This window comes from Pteropus vampyrus, unplaced genomic scaffold (genome assembly GCF_000151845.1).
Source record: "Pteropus vampyrus isolate Shadow unplaced genomic scaffold, Pvam_2.0 Scaffold46, whole genome shotgun sequence".
Taxonomy (NCBI): domain Eukaryota; kingdom Metazoa; phylum Chordata; class Mammalia; order Chiroptera; family Pteropodidae; genus Pteropus; species Pteropus vampyrus.
This window is the reverse complement of record NW_011888827.1, coordinates 6,107,092-6,124,614: the sequence shown is the minus strand read 5'-3', so window position 1 is coordinate 6,124,614 and position 17,523 is coordinate 6,107,092. Positions and strand designations below refer to the sequence as shown.

General features: G+C 41.8%; 1 non-coding gene across 1 annotated transcript; it reads left to right on the top strand.

Annotated features, from left to right (window-relative positions):
* The first annotated feature begins 793 nt into the window (after positions 1–793).
* Positions 794–866, top strand: TRNAI-UAU. Its single transcript has one exon. It is a non-coding gene; the product is annotated as a tRNA-Ile (tRNA).
* The last annotated feature ends 16,657 nt before the right edge of the window (positions 867–17,523 follow it).

Sequence of the window (17,523 nt, the reverse complement as noted above, 5' to 3'; positions counted from 1 at the left end):
TTTTTCAATAATTATTTTGATATTTACATTAAGTTTTATAACCACATTAGCAATCGTTATTTAGATTTACTTACATTTAACTGATTTAATAGTTTAATGCCCACACACTTTTTCTGTGTCTTCCCATTCTTTAATTATTTGTTTTGGTTCATCTGTCAACTGAATTTCTTCAGTTAATTTTTTCAGGCAGGGCATGTAGATAATTGACTTTCTGAGGTCTAGAATATCTGATGATTTTTTGTGTGTGAATGTTAACTTGGCTGAATGTAGAATTATTGGTTCATAAACATTTCCCCTAAAAATTCTGTAGATGTTATTCAACCACTTCTTTTGTTTCATGTAGTAGAAGAGAAATCTAAAGCCACACTGATATGTACTCATTTGTAGTAATTTCCCTAGATGTTTATATGTTTGTTTTTTTACTCTTAAAATTAAAAATATATATATATATAGTATTGGTTTATGTAACATATTGCTATATGTAATAAATTTTGCCTGGTATTTAATAACGCTTTCCCATCTCTTGTCTATAGTAATTTCAGGTCACGTGTTTGGTAGCAGTGTCAGAAATCATGAATTTCAGGGTCTGAACGTCCTGAGCTATTTGAGTCACTACACAGTTGAAAGTGAGATGTGATGAAAGAAACTCAGCCTGTGGCGTCCGCTCTGCAAGTGATCAGCTGCATGACCTTGGATGTGTCACCCGATTTCTCTCTGAGCCATGGTTTCCTCAGCTGTAAATGCGGATGAAAACAGCTTGCAGATTTGCTGTATAGAATTGTGAATCGGACGTGGTTCCATAGTGTAGCGGTTAGCATGTCTGCTTTATACACAGAAGGTCCTGGGTTCGCGCCCCAGTGGAGCCACGGTCCACGGTCTACGGCCATGCCACCCTGAACAAGCTCGATGTCTGATCTTGGGAGCTAAGCAGGGTGGGGCCTAGTTAGTACTTGGATAGGAGACCACCTGGAAAGACCAGGTGCTATAGGCATAAATAAAAAAATAATAAAAATAAATAAAAGAATTGTGCAGAATCGACGAGGTAATAAGCAGACCCTCCATAAATCACATCTGCTATTCTGCAATACGTGAAGAGTAGTCAGTCATTCCTCCTTTAGGCCAAGGCTATAAAACTCTGGTTCAAGAAAATGTCAGATTCTGTCTTGGGACTCAGAGTTGCTTTTATTGCTAACTGGAAAGGGTCTTGGAGAGGTGGCTCCATCCTTAGAGGACGGAAATATTCTAGGAGAGCAGAGTGTTGGCCAAGGAGGAGAATGAATGTTAATGGCTCAAATCCAGTTACAGGAGCATGAACTCCAGCTTTGGGAAGAGGAGAGGGAAAGAAGATGCCGTTTTTCTCTCGGTCTCTGACATAGGCCTCTTGGCTTTGTCTCAGGTGCTCCTGCTGTCCTGGTTTCTTTCATTGCGACTCAGAACTGTGGACATGGCGTTAGTAGAGCCCATTAGATCACCGAGCCTCACCGCATAAAGGGTGGTCCACTGGCCAGCAGCTTTGGGCATCACCAAGGAGCTTGTCAAAAATGCAGAATCTCAGGTCTCACCCTGGAGTCACTGAACCAGAATTTTCATTTTAACAAGATCCTCAAGGGATACATGTGAGCATCAATGTTTGAGAAGTTCTAGACTAGACCATATGTTGGTCAGAACTAGTTTTAGGTGGCTTGTCACAAATCAATGATTGTATGTTCATGCTGTTTAAAAATAGAAATGAAAGCACAGCAAAGGGTCCTAGAAGAAAGCAAGGCATATGGAATTTTTAAATGTAGAATAAAGCCTAGTGGTTTCCCATGTAGTCAATTCTGTGGGAGCCAGGGAAGGGCCTGCTCCCCCTCCCCGAGGACAACTTAACCTGCTTCTCTGCCCTTGGCCCCTAGCTAGCAAGGTTCGTTCTTCTTGGAACATGTTCTCAGCCTCTCTGCTTGACCACAGTAATGGGAACACAACTGCTGAGAGCCACAATCACGCCATCCACGGCTTTTATGGCTCCCCGTCCCCCGCACCTAATTCTGAGGGATCACACTGTGACTGTAGCCTTGGTCACAAAACAGAAACTGGCACCTGCTGCTTCTGTAGGTGTTCTGTGGCCCCAGCCTTGACCTCCCTCTGGGCCCCATGTCCTCCCTTACCTCTTCTGCACACATACTCTGTGAATGTATATTCTTAGCTCTGGCCATCAGCCCCTGGCCAGAGCCGGAGCCGGAGCTGAAGTAGATGCTGGGTAGTGATTCCAAGAATTTACTTTGGTTTCTAGGTCTCTAGAGTCCTCAAGGATGCTCTGAGCTCTGTGGCCTTCAAGCTCATGAGGTACAAGCTCTTCCTCAGACCTATCCTGCCCATCCAGCTTGAATACCCAGAGGTAAACTAGACTGTGGCTGGTGTGAGGGGCCCAACTCCATTCTGGGGGTTTCTGCAGTCCTCACATGCCTTTATCAGCTACACTCAAGAAACATGGATGTCTTGACTACCATTGTATCTGGAGTACCCTCAGGATTTTTGGCAAATAATAAACACTCGCTATGTATTTGAACCTAAATCACAATGCAACAAAGAGCCTGCGCGATGTTAGGCTGGAATAGTGCAAGTTGAGTTTAGTGAGGAATAAACATAATACCCAAATCACTGGCCATGGCCTTGCAGGAGAGCGGCATAATGCTTTTCTTGCTCCCTTCTTGCATCCACGAGGATGAAAACATACTCATAGGTTTGATAGGCCTTTTGGAGGAGGGAGGCAAGGTCCCCCGGGCACAGTCTGCCCGGGAGGGTAAGCTTAGAAACCACTGGGGCAAAATAAAGTGGGCGGAATGTGAAGATTTCCTGGAAGCCTAGGGAGAGTGATAGGATCACCCGGGGGTGGGAGAAATGGGAGAGGGAATGGTAAGACCAGTTCTGGGGAACAAAAGAGGACTCAGCAAGGGAGGAGGAGATGAAGGGCCTGGAGACAGAAGTCAGGCTGAGGTCAGAAGGGTGCAATATTCCGTCAGAACTCTACCCCATCACTTCTCAGCCTGCCGGAAAGTCAGCCAAGTGCCACAGTCTTGTGATAGGGTGTTCTGTGGAAAGGGAGCTGTGTTCCACATTTGGGTGGCTGAGAGAGAGAGGCAGAGAGAAGAGAAGGGTCCAGGAAGGCAAGCTTCTGAGCAAGGAAAGTCTGAATAAGTTTCCCTGAGGCATGGCCTGATAAGTAGAATGGAAGGCTCCACCAGGAACCCACAGAAGCCTTGGAGTGGATGCGAGATGGTTCCCGAATGTGGGGTGAGGCCATGAACATCCTAATGAAAGGAAGGAGGGATCCCAAAGGCTAGAAGATTTAGAGACACCTAGTTGCTGTTACATGGGTTACATAAGATTTTGCCCCATTGATGGAGCCACTTCTGGCTTTCGGGAGAGTAAATCTTTAGTCTGTGGAAGCTATGAGCACATGACTGAGTTTTAGTCCCAATGTTATAAAACCTCCCTGGAGATTCCTGGACAAAAGTGAAAACTGTCACTATGAAATGACAAATGAACTGTAATAACCAGGGTTGGGTGACCTCCACGAGTCACCCGGCCTGCTTCCCATGATAACAAAGCCCTCCCACACCATAAGAGGCAAATGTCCAGATTACTCCACAGGCTTTCTGGTCTGGAAGCCCACCCCCACCTCCCCAGCTCCCGGAGAGAAGCCACGTTCTCCAAGAAACCCACCTGAGTTGGGCTCTGTGGATCAACGGAAAAATAGGAATATTCACAGTGGCACGGTGAGGAAAAAGAAATGATTTTAGCATTTGGAGAGAATAATTTCTGAAAAAAATTTATGTATAAAAAACCAGATGGTTCTTTGTTTCCAATAACTGCCTATAAATTCTCTATTTTTCTGTTCCGTGGAACTGAAATTGATTGAAATTGACATTTTTTTTATCATGAGTCAGTTGACAAGAAAATCGAGAAAACAAAGCACGGGTGCCAGATTTTTTTTTTTTTTCCCTTTATTTCTTTCCAAACAAGTAAGTCCAGAAACTCAGATAAGGTTTAGGAAAAAAGAGAAGAGAGGAGAGGAGAGAAGTCAACTGTCTGTTTTTAGAAGCTACCAGCAGTTGCCTTTCTTAAGCTGCTATGCAGATTGTGGACACACACTTTATCCAGCTGCTGCACATCTGGAATTGTGGTGTTGTCCCTCCGGTGCTCCATGCAAAATAGCAAAAATCACCTTTGGTTTTCTGACCCATGTGGTTTCATAGCCTTTTCCAGACTTAAGCTGTGGAAAATTGCTGCTCTTGGCTTGAAAGCCACAGTTTAGCAAGTGGTGTGTTTCAGGGGAACTGGTGGGCCTGAAGATTAATTTGTATTTGCTGTCTCCTGGGGCTCCCAATCAGCCGCTTGGCTCCCAGAGCCACCGATCTGAGTGTTGCAATGCACACCGAGGACGAGGAAGAATGTGGCACAAATGTCGCCAGTGAGAATGGTCTTGTTGTCTGGATGTCATCTGGTTTGTGCATTTACCCCCACGTCACCATCACGTACACAGAAATGGTGATGGGGGACATTCTTGTCTTCCAATGACCACAAAATGCCTCCAGTCTTGGAGACCTGGGGGTGATGGCGCTTTCGTGTGGCTGTGTCCCCTTTCTTCTCCCAGCCACATAACCCACCTGAGATGTTACATGCCAGGTCTATTAATCAGCACGGAAAAAGAGGCTTCAGTAACCAGTAGGGAATCCACTGGTTGACTAATTGAGCTTGACTCATTTCCTCAAACACAATATACATATGAGAGAAAGGTCACTGGGCTCTACATGTAGTCAATTGGCTCGGTAAAGAGTCCCTTTTCCACCCCTAAGTAGAAATGAGTCCCATAGGATGTTGAATTTTCCACATACGACTTTTAGAAATGGACGAAATTTGGGGTGGAGGTAGCGAGGATAGTGTATAGATTTAAATTAAGTAAATATATATTGTCTGTCTTTGTCCCAAGGTACAATCCTAAGGTCCATGGCATTTTGCTGATCATTAAAGTACTTTAGGGAATAATGTTTTCTTCCTGCAAAGAGGCAAATGAAAAATGAGAAAAGCAAACGGAATCCCAGCCCCCAGCTTTGCACGGCGCTCAGTTTGTGTATTAGCGCAGGTTCCGGCCCCACATCCCCAGCAAAGCTTGCCTGAGTTTCCCTTCTGTGAATTCCCGCAGTATCCACCATCCGTGGCCCTCACTTTGCATGGAACGTTTGATGACTCTAAAAATTAATAATAATAATAATAATAATAATAATAATAATAACCTCTCTCGGTATTCTTTCCATTTTTCTCAACTCTCCTGTAAGGCCCTGGTGGGCAGATTTGTGCCCTTTTTATCTCCACCATCAAGTTCATAGCCCTCCTCATATAGAAGATCTTAAAATAATTTAATAATGCGGAAAGAGTCATCTCTGTGTGGATACATGGCCCATCCCAAGGGAAAGACAAGTGCCCTGCAGTACGTGAGGACGAGGACAGCAGCTCAACTCAGAAAACACCTGCTGATGTCTTCTCGGGGTCATGGCTACAAGTGACTGTGACAGAGAAGGAGGTAAATGGAATTGTGCTGGGCACCTGGCCGTCTTCATTGTGAACTGTAGGCGTGGATATGGGGAGTGGAGAAAATCTGAGAAGCCACAGGAATTGGGGGTTTTAAAGTATAACCTAGTCATAGATTGTGGAGAGAAAAAGGCTGGTACGCTCAAGCCAGCTGTTATATGTTCAGGAAAATTGCAGAAATTCGGAGAGCCCGTTGTTAAGTCATTGGTAACTTGAAATGGGCTGTGGTGAGAGTATTTACCCCACAGAAATCAGAAAACATTACAAATCGGGCTCCTCCCACACCATCTCATCCCAGAGAGCTGGTTTATCAGAACACGACTGCTAGCATCTGACCATCTGCGGACAGGCAAGAGTAATTTTTGAGCAAAAGCTTCAAGCTGACTGTGACCTTAACTGGCCTTATTGCACAAAGCACCATCCTCTGCCAATATCAGTCTATGCATGGTCCCAGGAGCAAATGTTGGACACGACCTGTAGCTGAGAATCTTTGGTCACTGTGGGTCCTGTCAGCTACATCTTCCCACCTGACAACACTTATAGCCACAGCTTTTCTTATAAAGAACTACAGTATGCACACATATATAATATGCATTTTGAATTTGTACATTTCTTTTATTATGGACTCTCAGAGCACTGCATATGAATTAGATTAACCATTGTTCCCAAAAGTGGTCTCCCAATGTGGAAGAAGCAGAATCAGGAATAACCGCAGAAGGCCTGAATCTCTGTGCGTGTATGACACTTTCATCCGGGATTGTAGTGGCCTTTTATTTGTTCTTCTCTATCTATAATGTTTCCCTGGTTGACCTTATCTAGCCCCTTAACGTTAAATACTGGTATACACTGAAGGCACCCAAACCTAGCTATGCTTTCTCTCCTGAGCTCCAGACTCATAGCCAACTTCCCCCTCAAACTCTCCACGAGGATGTCCGGCGTGTGCCCCAAACCTTTGAAAGGGTGAAGTTGGCTCACGTCACTCCTCTGCTTCCAATGGCTTCTCATCTCCATCTTAGGAGAATATGCTACTCCATCTGCCTGGAAAGTTCTTTCACCACCTGTGCTCATGGCTTCTTCCCTCACCTCCTCCAAGTCTTTATCAAAGGCATCTTATTAAAGAGGACTTCTTCGACCATCTTATTTTAAATTACAACCTCCCTTCACACACCCTACTCCCTCCATTATCCCCTACCTCCTATCACCTTTTAACATTTATATCTTACTGAGCTTTCCGTTTATTGTTTTTCCCCCCTCCCACTAGAATGTAAGCTCCCTGAGGGCAAGGGTTTTAGTTTATTCACTGTTTTATCCCTAAGGCTTGGCATAATACGAAGCATGTGGTAGGGGCTCAGTAAATACTTGTTGAATGAATAAATGAAAATCTTGGTTTCTGTTCTCAAACCTGCTCCTCTCCCAGTCTTCCTCTTTGTTAATGGACATACCATTTCACTCAGTAGCTCAGGATAAAACCCTGAGCTATCCTCACCTTCTGTGTCCAATGCTTTGGCAAATGCCAATAGCTCTACCATCCAAATATATCTTGAAACTGACCGCTTGCCACCACTTCTCTGCAACCACCATAGTTCAAGCCACTATCATCCCAACTGGGCAACTACAATCACTTCCTCCTTGTCTTCATGCTTCCAGGCTCACCCCTCCTCCTAGATCCCTCACGCCCATCCCTTCACACTCACATTACTGGAGTGTCAAACAGAACACGTGACTCCTCTGCTGAAAACCTTCCAAAGGCTTCTCACCACACTTAAAATAAAACTCCTGCTACCTGACTCGGCCACTACCGACTCATCCAGACTCACCTCTGACGCTCTCCCAATTGTTCTCTTACCTTCAGCAGTATTAAGTGACCACTCTGTGACAGGGCTGTTCGAGGTGTTTGGGATACATGATAGAACAAAATGCAAAAATATTTATGCTCTTATAAAGCTTCAGTTTCTACTGATGGAAAACAAACAGCAAGCAATAAACATGATGAGACTAAATGATATGGTATATAAAAAAGTGATGACTGCTATGGAAAATAAAGAGAAATTAGAGAGGAATTGGAAGTGTCGGGTCTGGACCAGCAAGAGCAGGCTGTAGTATTAGTAGGTCTGTAGTGAGGAGGCAGAACATCAGCAAAGATGAAGGAGGCGAGCCCCCCTGCTTATCTTGTTGTTCCTAGAATAGGCTGGGGCGGGCTCGTATTGTGTCAATTAGGCTAAGCTGGAACTCCATTTCTTCGAATTCCCCTCCATGCATAGTTCCAGGTTAGCATGCTGCACAATGTGCATGAGATTTGGAAGCAGAAATGAAGCTAGAGTCTCTCTCTCTCTCTCTCTCTTTTTTTTTTCTTGCTAGGAAGGTCGGTGCAGGGCTCCAGGTGCTATTGCAGCTCGCTTGTGTTGATGCTTACCTGCTGGCTCAATTCGTTGGCCAGCAGCTGAGCCAAAGCTCTTTTAGTTCCCACAGGATGTCTTTCAGCAACTCCAGCTCCTGGACAGGTGTGCACTTAGCCCCATGACAAAGGTCACCGAGGTTGGAGGCCTGAAGGCATTAAGAGACCAATCAGGTTCTAGATCATCCTCGCAGCTGTCAGCTTGTCCTTTCTTCTCTCAATCCACATCCATCTTGCCTTCTCAACGGTTTTCCCTACTGACTTTAGGATGAAGCACAAGATGCAGAAACAGTGACTTCATGTCGACTAATTAACTATTTTTTATGGACTACGTTACTCTCTAAAGTTATATTTTTTTATTTAGTTGATTACTTGTTTACCAGGGCCTGTCCTATTCATTGCTCTACTTCCAGTGCCTAGAAAAGGAATTGCATGTTGTATAAATTTAAAAAAATAATGATCGAACAAATGTATTTGATGTCTTTTATTTTTGGTGTCTATGAATAGATTTCTAAATACTAAAGTAAGTTAAAATGGTTTCAACTATATGTATTTTGAATGCAAATCTTATAAGGGCTTAATGGGAAAATGCCGGCATTTATTAATAAAGTCTATAAATGAAAATACAAAGCATTTTATTGATTACATTAGTCGAAAGGACTTTTGTCAACAATTTTTAAAAGCATAACCAAACCAAAAACAAACACTTTATTGTATCATACTAGTCATTTCACCAAAAAGTCCTCTGTTTTTCTTAGAGATAAATATTGAAATAGTTACAAAACAATATCCTTTGTTAGTAAATTACACTCAAACCTAAGGGATTTGAGTAAAAGTTAATATTTGGTATTTGCAAGAAATTGAGCTAACAGTTTTTTTTTCTAGCAATAAAATACAGAACTAGAAGATTTTTTAAAATTATACTAAAACAAGACAATCTTTTAAAACAAATGTCTATGTTTTACATTTTAACCATTTCTAACCAAAGATACTTCTAAATCAAAACTTCTTTCGCCAATTCTGCACTGAAATAGTGGTCCTAATTTTTGCCGGGTAATCCATTTTAATGATCATTAATTATTTCTTCTAGGAATTAGACTGATGTGTGCACATCTTTCCTTTTTTTTTCCTTTATAAGTCTCTACTCTTAGCATCCTACGTGGCTGTAGATTTTCTGCACCAGCAGCCCCATTTAAAAGAACTCAGTGCTGTTTTACCATGGCCAATTCTGGCATAACTTCATTTCCCTCCTAAACATATTCGCTTCTTCATCCATGCATTGAACCAATATGTATTGATGATCTCCTGTGTTCCACAGGCTATTTTTTTTTCAAGGTCATTGTCTTGGAAGAGTTCCTTCCTTTTTCTGATCCATAAATGTTGCACCGTGGACCTGAAGCAGCCAGTGAAGCCCTTCCTTGTTTCCCGAACAGTCTCCCTGAGACCATTTGGGGTGTAACGCTTCCTGCTGCTATTCCTACAATTCTCCGCCACTGATTTCTATTTGTCCTTGGTTAAGTGCTCTTCCTTCCCATTTTTGTTCCTGCCCTTTTAAAGTCTGAGAACATCAGAGGATTTCCTGTGCAGCCTCTGGTTTTACTAGTTCCCTTCCCTTCTCTTCTGCAGCAGGATCACTTGGAATTGCATATTCAGAGTGACATTTCTGAGTGACATTTCTGAGTGTCCCAATCCTCTTGAGAAAACATTCAATTGAAAGTCTCTGACGGAGATATCTGGCCTATCTCTCCTCTAATCTTTGGGAAATCTGCTTCCCTAAAGTCTATATTGTAAGTTTTAACTGTAAAACTTTCTCCATCCTTGGTTAACATGAGCTCAAACGTGGATTTTGGATCCAGGCAGGCTTGGGTTTGAATCCTGGCTCTACCACTTATTGGCAATATCACCTCACCAAGTCATCGAATGTAGTATCTGCACAAAAGAGGGCTACTCTAAAGGCTGTATTTTCCAAAGATGGGTACCCCAATAAATATATATGTGTGCCTCATCCCATACACTCTTGTTACAGTGTGATGTTGACACACCCCACCCCATCTGAGCAGGCAGACGAATGCTATGTAACTTCCGAGACTGAGCCATACAAGGCAAAACTCCTGCTGTCTGTCTCTCTCTCAGGACCTGTGCTTTTGGAATAGGGTTGCCAGACTTAGCAAGTAAAAATACGGAACACCTATTTCAAATCGAATTTCAGAAAAATAGCGAATAATTTTTTAGCGTATGTCCTAAATGTTGCATGGGACATACATATTAACTGAAAACCTATTTGTTATTTCTCTGAAATTTAAATTTTAACTGAGTGTTAAAATCTAAGAATCCCACTTTGGAGCCCAGAGCCACCATGTAAGAAGTTTGACTTTCCAGAAGTTACTAGCTCTTTCGGTCCCCTAGTGTTTGAGGGTTCCCAGGCATCCAAAACATGTGTGAAGAAGCCTTCAGGATCATTTTTGCCCCAGTTACAGTCCGCCAGGCCAGAAGCCCTAGGTGAATGCAGTCAACCCTCAGAACTGTGAGAGATGAAAATCACAGATGATTGTTATTGTTTTTTTGTTTTGTTTTGTTTTGTTTTGTTTTTCACACCTACAGCACCTGGTCTTCTTAGGTGGTCTCCCATCCAAATACTAACCAAGATTAGATGAGCTCGGGCACGTTCAGGGTAGCATGGCTATAGACTTTTATTGTTTTAAGCCACTAACTTTGGGGTTAATTTGTTACACAGCAATAGATAACTAATACAATTACCTACTTCATAAAATTTTTGTATTATTTAAAGAAAATAGCAGAGTAAGACACCGGAACAAACACATTCTCCCTTCCTCCCCGCAGTCCACACGCAAAATCATCCGATACATGCATGATGCCCCACAGTCTCTTTTCCCTAACGTTACTTTTATTTCCACAAAACTAATTTCTCTTTATTGGCCAGAACTGGATCCTGAGGGTGTCAGCTGTTTCCCAAAATGCTTTGTTGAACCCCTGAGAGATTAAACTGATAGCAAGGTAAGAATGGTCAGACACTCTGTTTCAGCTGTGAGACCCCCTTGCATAATGCGGTGAGCCGAAGTACCTCACTGCTCATTCGCACAGCCCTGTGCCAATTCCGTGATCATCTTTGGGAATCTTTTTAAAAATCTACCTATAATACCGTCCCACAAAAACCACTTCAGTTCTTTTCTCCTTTTATCTTTACACAAAGACTCTGCTGTGCTTCCGCCCACACATCGATGAGTTTCCACAAAGATGTTCAGAGATTACTATTTGTGGGTTTGTCTGTTTCCATGTTTCTGCTCCTGTTGTGTGCTGATGCCATTATTTCATGGCTGTTACAATTCCTGATAATTCGGTCCCTCCAGTGACCCACAGAGTGCTACCTATCCCATCCCACTTCAGTCAGGTCAGTGATGCAGTCACACCTATGCCTCCTCTTCGTGTATGCTGAGATCTGCTTATCATCACTCCAAGTGGAATCTTACGGTAGGCTGAATAATGGCTCCCCACCCAAGAAAAGATGTCCACATCCTAATCCTTGGAACCCTTGAATATGTTATCTTACATGTTACCTTACAAAGAGACTTTTGTAGTGTAACTAAGTTAAGGATATTGAGATGAAGAGATTATACTGAATTATGCAAGTGAGCCCAAAGTCATCACAAGTATCTTTGGAGGCAGGAGAGCCAGAGAGAGATGGAGATGTGTTGATGGAGCAGAGGTCAGCATGATGTGAGGCCACGAGCCAAGGAATGTGGGCAGCCTCTAGAAGATGGCAAGGCAGGGAAATGGATTCTCCCCTAGAGCCTCCAGAAGGAATGCAGCTCTGCTGACACCTTGATTCTAGCCCACCAAGACTCATTTTGGACTTCTGACCTCCAGAACCCTAAGATAATAAACTTGTGCTTTTTTAAGCCACTAAGTTTGTGGTATTTTGGTGCAGCAATAGGAAACTAATACACACCTTCATGAGTCTTATGAAATTATCTGTAAGGGAAGGGAAACTTTCTAGCCCTGTTCAACCAGAAAGATCATTCACATGTGATAAGTGTGTATGTTTATAATTATGAACTCACTTCCTTTCCTAAAGAGTTTGAGATGGCACATTAAGAAATTGTCTATTTTTATTTGGTCTAAATAAACTATAGTTGTAGAGAAAAAAAAGTGTCACGACTTAAGTGTGAGGATAGAGTAGATTTAGAAAGAGGAAGAGAAACAGACAGAATTCAACCCCACGGTGTCTGCACTCCTGGATTTCTTGCATTCAGGATTATAGTGAGAAAGACCCAAGACATTCATCTGTGAGAGAGGCTGCTAGCTTTCACCAAACCCATTTTCTCTTTTTCCTGAGCACTAGCTAGACACCATTTCTCAAACCATCCTGCAGTTGGGTGTGGCCTGTGACTGAGATCTCTGTTCTTTACTCTACATCGGCTTGATGCAGGTAATCATGACAACCTTGGAAGCTATAGGTTGGATATACCACAAAATGGAAGGAGCATGAATCCCTGAATCACTTCTTGGAGGAGAATTACCAATCAATCAGGAAAATCTGTTTTGGACTTTATGTCAGTGAGAAATTAGCTTCTATTGTGTTAAGCTATTATACATTTTGGAGTTGTTTATCATAGCAGTTAACATTACTTTAAGGTAACACACAATGCAAATCTCAGATATTTGGGGTAAATACAGCCTGTTTTGCAGACAGGCACACCACGGGTTCAATGCCACCTGTAAGAAGCTGATTGGGGTTTATGTTTCACTATGAACATAGCAGGTTTTATAAACACACCTTGAAGAATGGATCTTTGCAGATTTTCCTAGCTCAGACCAATTAAACCCACTGCTGATGCAACAAACCCTTCTCTTAATGCATTACATAACTTGTATTAACAAAAACAGCATGGTTTCAGTATTTTCACTATGGTCTAAATCTGCATGAGGAAGTCAACTTAATTCCCTTTGACTCTGTCACAACAGGTCTCTGGACAGAACCATCCAAACGTTCTTTAGTTTCCAAGAGAAACACCACCTCAAGAGTGTATACTTGTCTCTGGACTTAAGATTAGGTGACCAACCATCCTGGTTTGCTCAAGACTGAGCGAATTTCTAAGATACGGGATTTTCAGTTTTAAAACTGAGACAGTCCCAGGCAAATTGGGAGAAACTGATCATGCTACAAGGTACTATCCTCCTAGAAGGAAGTCTACATATATGTCTAGAAATCCAGACGAGAACAAAGAAAAGAGACTTTTTGCCTCCTTCTACCAGGAAGGGCATACTTTCGATGTAGGAAATGAGGTGTTCTTTTAAGGCACCACTGACTGGGAAAATCCCAGAGTCTCTGATTCATCCAGTGGTTGTGCTCAGGCCCTCACAAAAGCCAAGGGCCAGTGCTGCAGTTAGACTGGTGGGGAACACGTCTTCGACTTCTCCTGTGTTCTCTCTTGCACAGTAGGGCAGGCAGCTAACACTCAGTACTGCCAGAACAGTCCTGAAGTAGAATGACAACATGACAGAGGGAAGGTAGGTGCCAATGGCAGCAAGGAGGGACTCTATAACAGGAGAAAACAGCTGGGATGGGAAATGGAGGCGGCAAGCATAACGTCATGAGGTGTGACCATCTGTTCTTCTGTCCTGGAGTGGCCTCATCACCCTGCTAACTTCCAAACACTTGCCATTAGATTAGCCCACAAGGTGGTTCCTGGAATGTTTGGCTATAAACTCATCTGTGTGGTCCCCACTCAACAGTGCTGCCTGAGTCATACCTCTGAGCTTTCCCTGGGACTCTGATACTCATCTGTGTCACCAACTTACAGGAGTGGATGAAGCCAACCGTTAATCTAATGAAAATCGGGTCAGGCCACATGAGGGAATGCAGTGTTTCCCTATTCTAGTCTTATGCCACTGTCACCATTTTGGTTATGTCCCATACTCACTATATTCTTTTTTTACCACAGATTTTTCTTTCTATTACCTCACTTTTTAAACTCAAATAATTCTGTGTTAAAAGGAAATTGCATATCAACAACATAAAGGGAAAACCAGTATCACTTGATAGAACTATAACAATCATTAAAAAAAAATTAAGTACAACGAAAGCAAAGTATTCGACTTATTCGACTCCTGCTTGATGCGATTTCAGATGGAAAGCTCCAAGTCTGAGGCCTGTTCTCTCTCGATTAAAAAGGGACATTAATGGGAGTCGAAGTGTTATAGATGTGCTCGCACCACGTTGAGGCTTTCTCCTCAGTCAGCTGAAAGATAATTGGAAAAGAGGCCCCACTCTGAGACTCGTTGTTATTTAACACTGTTTTGCACCATCAAAATTTATCTGTTATTGAGTAATTTGATTTCATATAAAATGAATAATCGCTAACGGTCCTCCACACAGCCTGATATTCCAGTTCCTTCTCCCTAGTAAATGTATTTTCCCACTAAACAAGATACTATTTCCATACATTTTCCTCTCTACCCTCTCCATACCGCAGCTTTCAACTCCTAATCTTGATCCATATATAGTTTAAAAAATAAAAGCAATTAACCAGATCTCTCTCTCTCATTCTGTCTTTCATCCTCATTAGTGAAAAAGTACACTCATATCTCTAATCTTAAAGGAAACCTCCCTTTATCTCTCCGTTTACCTCCCCACCACCAGCTACCTTCCCATTTCTCTGCTCTTCCTCACATCCAAACTTCCCAAAGGAATTGTCCACAGACCCGCTGGATTCACCTCCCTTTCACTCCTTAACCTACCATAATCCAACTTTTAGTCTTATCTTCCTGTCATTCCACTTAAATTGCCCTCGTCAAGACCTCCAGCTTCTTATTCCCTTTCTTTCTGTCAAAGTCTTCTTTTTTCTTGGCTTCTGTGACAGCCACGTTCTTGGCTTCTCTTCTACTCTATGTCTGCCTCTTCTGAATCTCCTTAGCAAGAGCTTCTTCCTCTGTCCAACCTCTCAGTGTCTGCCAGGGCTTGGCTCTGAGCCCTCTCCTCTCCTTCCTCCACATTCTCTCCCAAGGAGACCTTAGTATTCCCACAGCCGTATCATCCTTAGGCTGTAAATGCCAGAAACCATCTCTCCAAGCTGAGTCATACCTTTGAACTCACTGTGGCATGCACAGAGGCTCATTTACCACCCCCATTTGGATGTCTTACAAGCATCCGAGATTTCATAGATCCAAAACAAACGGGTGATTTTACCTCTTTCCTAGTCTTCCTCATTTTAGCGAAGGGCACGCCCATCCACCCATTGGCCTGAACCAGAAACCTGGGAGTAATGCTTGATTCTCTCTCCCTCTCTCATCTCTCCCAGTTCCACTCCTAAGCCTATCCCCAAAATACGTCCCTCATTCATCCTTTTTTCTCTATCTGCACTGTCACCTCCCTAATCAAACCACCATCATCTCTTTTCTGGATTGTTCCAATGGCCTTATATTTCCAATACTCCAGAGGTATCTTCTTTAAACACATCACTTTTTCCTTAAAAGTCTTCTGTGGCTTCCCACCGAACGTAGAATGAAACCCAAACTCCCTACTATCAAACCTACATATCCATTTCTGCCCACCTCTCCCATCCCATCTTGATCTCTCTTTTACTACCTTAAACTCCCCCATTGGCTTTTAATAAACGAATTGCTTTGACTAAATGAATGAAATAAATGAATGAATAAAATGCCAAGATTTACAGGAAAGTAAACCTTGTCACAAAGTTTTCAGATAAAAAGTTTTAAGAAGAATTAAAGGCTTTCACAGGAGGAAATACATATAAAAATAAGAGTGTAATACTAGAATTAATGAAAAGTATTTGTTTAAAATTTTCCCAAAGGTACTTGGGTAACATACATACCCATTCCTAAAAACCATCAAACTCCTTGTTTGAAAAAGTGTTCACACTGACCTATGTAAGGAGAGAACTTACACCTATTTTTAACTTAATTGGTTCACACACACGCACAAACTGAAAACACTGTCAATATTTCTAGGAAGGGAAAATGAGAGGGATCTATGCTCATAAAGAGAAATCTCTTTCTCATAGTAAGTTAGAAGAAAACCACGTACTGCATCTTTTAGGCCTAGGTGTGGCGATCAGCTGGTCCAAGATCTTATTTCAGGCCAACACAAACTTGCTATGACTTTTTTACAAGCAGCTCAACATCTCAGTGTGTCTATCTAACTTTGTTTTCCCTCCTCTCAGGGTTGCTACTACAATAAGCAAGATAATTTCCAAGACATCACAATATGTTATTTTGAAGAGAAGTGTCACATACATAAATCCAAATCAATAGAGAAAACTCTGGTACTGAGCAATGAGAGACTTGTGTGTCCTAGGAGTGTCTGAATCAATTGCCTTAATTGGGTGCACTATAGTTATAATTAGGAGTCTAAGGGCTATCTGCTTGACTTATATATAGATGTATGCTGGATCGACTATTCAAAGAAAATTTAATGCCATAATTATAAGCTACTGTTATTCAAAAGGGTAAGCTATCATATGACCTAGCCATTCTACTCTTAGGTATATATCAAGAGAATTAAAATCACATCTCCACACAAAGATTTGGATCCAAATGTCCATAGCAGCATTATTCATAGTAGTCAAAAAGTGGAAACTCACATATCCATTAACTTATGAACAGATAAATAAAATGTGGTATGTTCATATAATGAAATATAATTTGGCATAAAAAGGAATAAAGCACTGGTACATGCGACAACATGGATGAATCTTGAAAACATTATGCCAAGTGCAAAAAGCCAGACACAAAGTGCCACATATTGTATTGTTTGGACATATAAAATGTCCAGAAGAGGCAAATCTGTAGAAAGTAGACTAGTAGTTGCTTAAGGCTGGAGGTGATGGGGCTAATGGGAGATTAGGGAGTGACAGCTAAGGGATAGTTTCTTTTTGGGGTGATAAAATGTTCTATAATTGATTGTGGTGATTAAATACACTAAAAGCCACTGAACTGTACATTTTAAATGGGCAAACTGTATGATATATGAATTATATCTTACTAAAGTTAAAACAAATAATCATATGCTACTTTCTCTAAATTATTTCTTCTTCCCATTTTTTAGAGAATTCAGCCTGTTAAATTAAAATCAATAAATCAATACTGTTTTGTTAAATGCCACTATCAATATTTATATATTTTTAATGACATGAAAATCAATTAACAAAAGTTTATAACCTAGTGGATTCCATTCCTAAGACTTTTATTTATGTGTTCCTTTGTAATTATCTTCCTTGGGCAGCATCTAGGATGGACTTTTAACATTAGTCAAGGATTTTGCCATTTCAAGGGTAATGTTTTCTATGCCTTTAGGAGTTTCCCTGTCTTTTTCCTCCAGAAGACAGAGCACCACCAGTTAGAGGATTTTCATGACCTCTCCCCACTAGGTACTCTTTTCTTTTAAGTTTTTCAATATTTAGATATTACCCACTTATGGGTAAAATGTCACTTCGATTAAAAATTATATTCTTAAAATGGAGGTGCTCCATCACAGTAGCGAATGGTCTTGATCTTGTACTTGTTTCTTGTCATACACT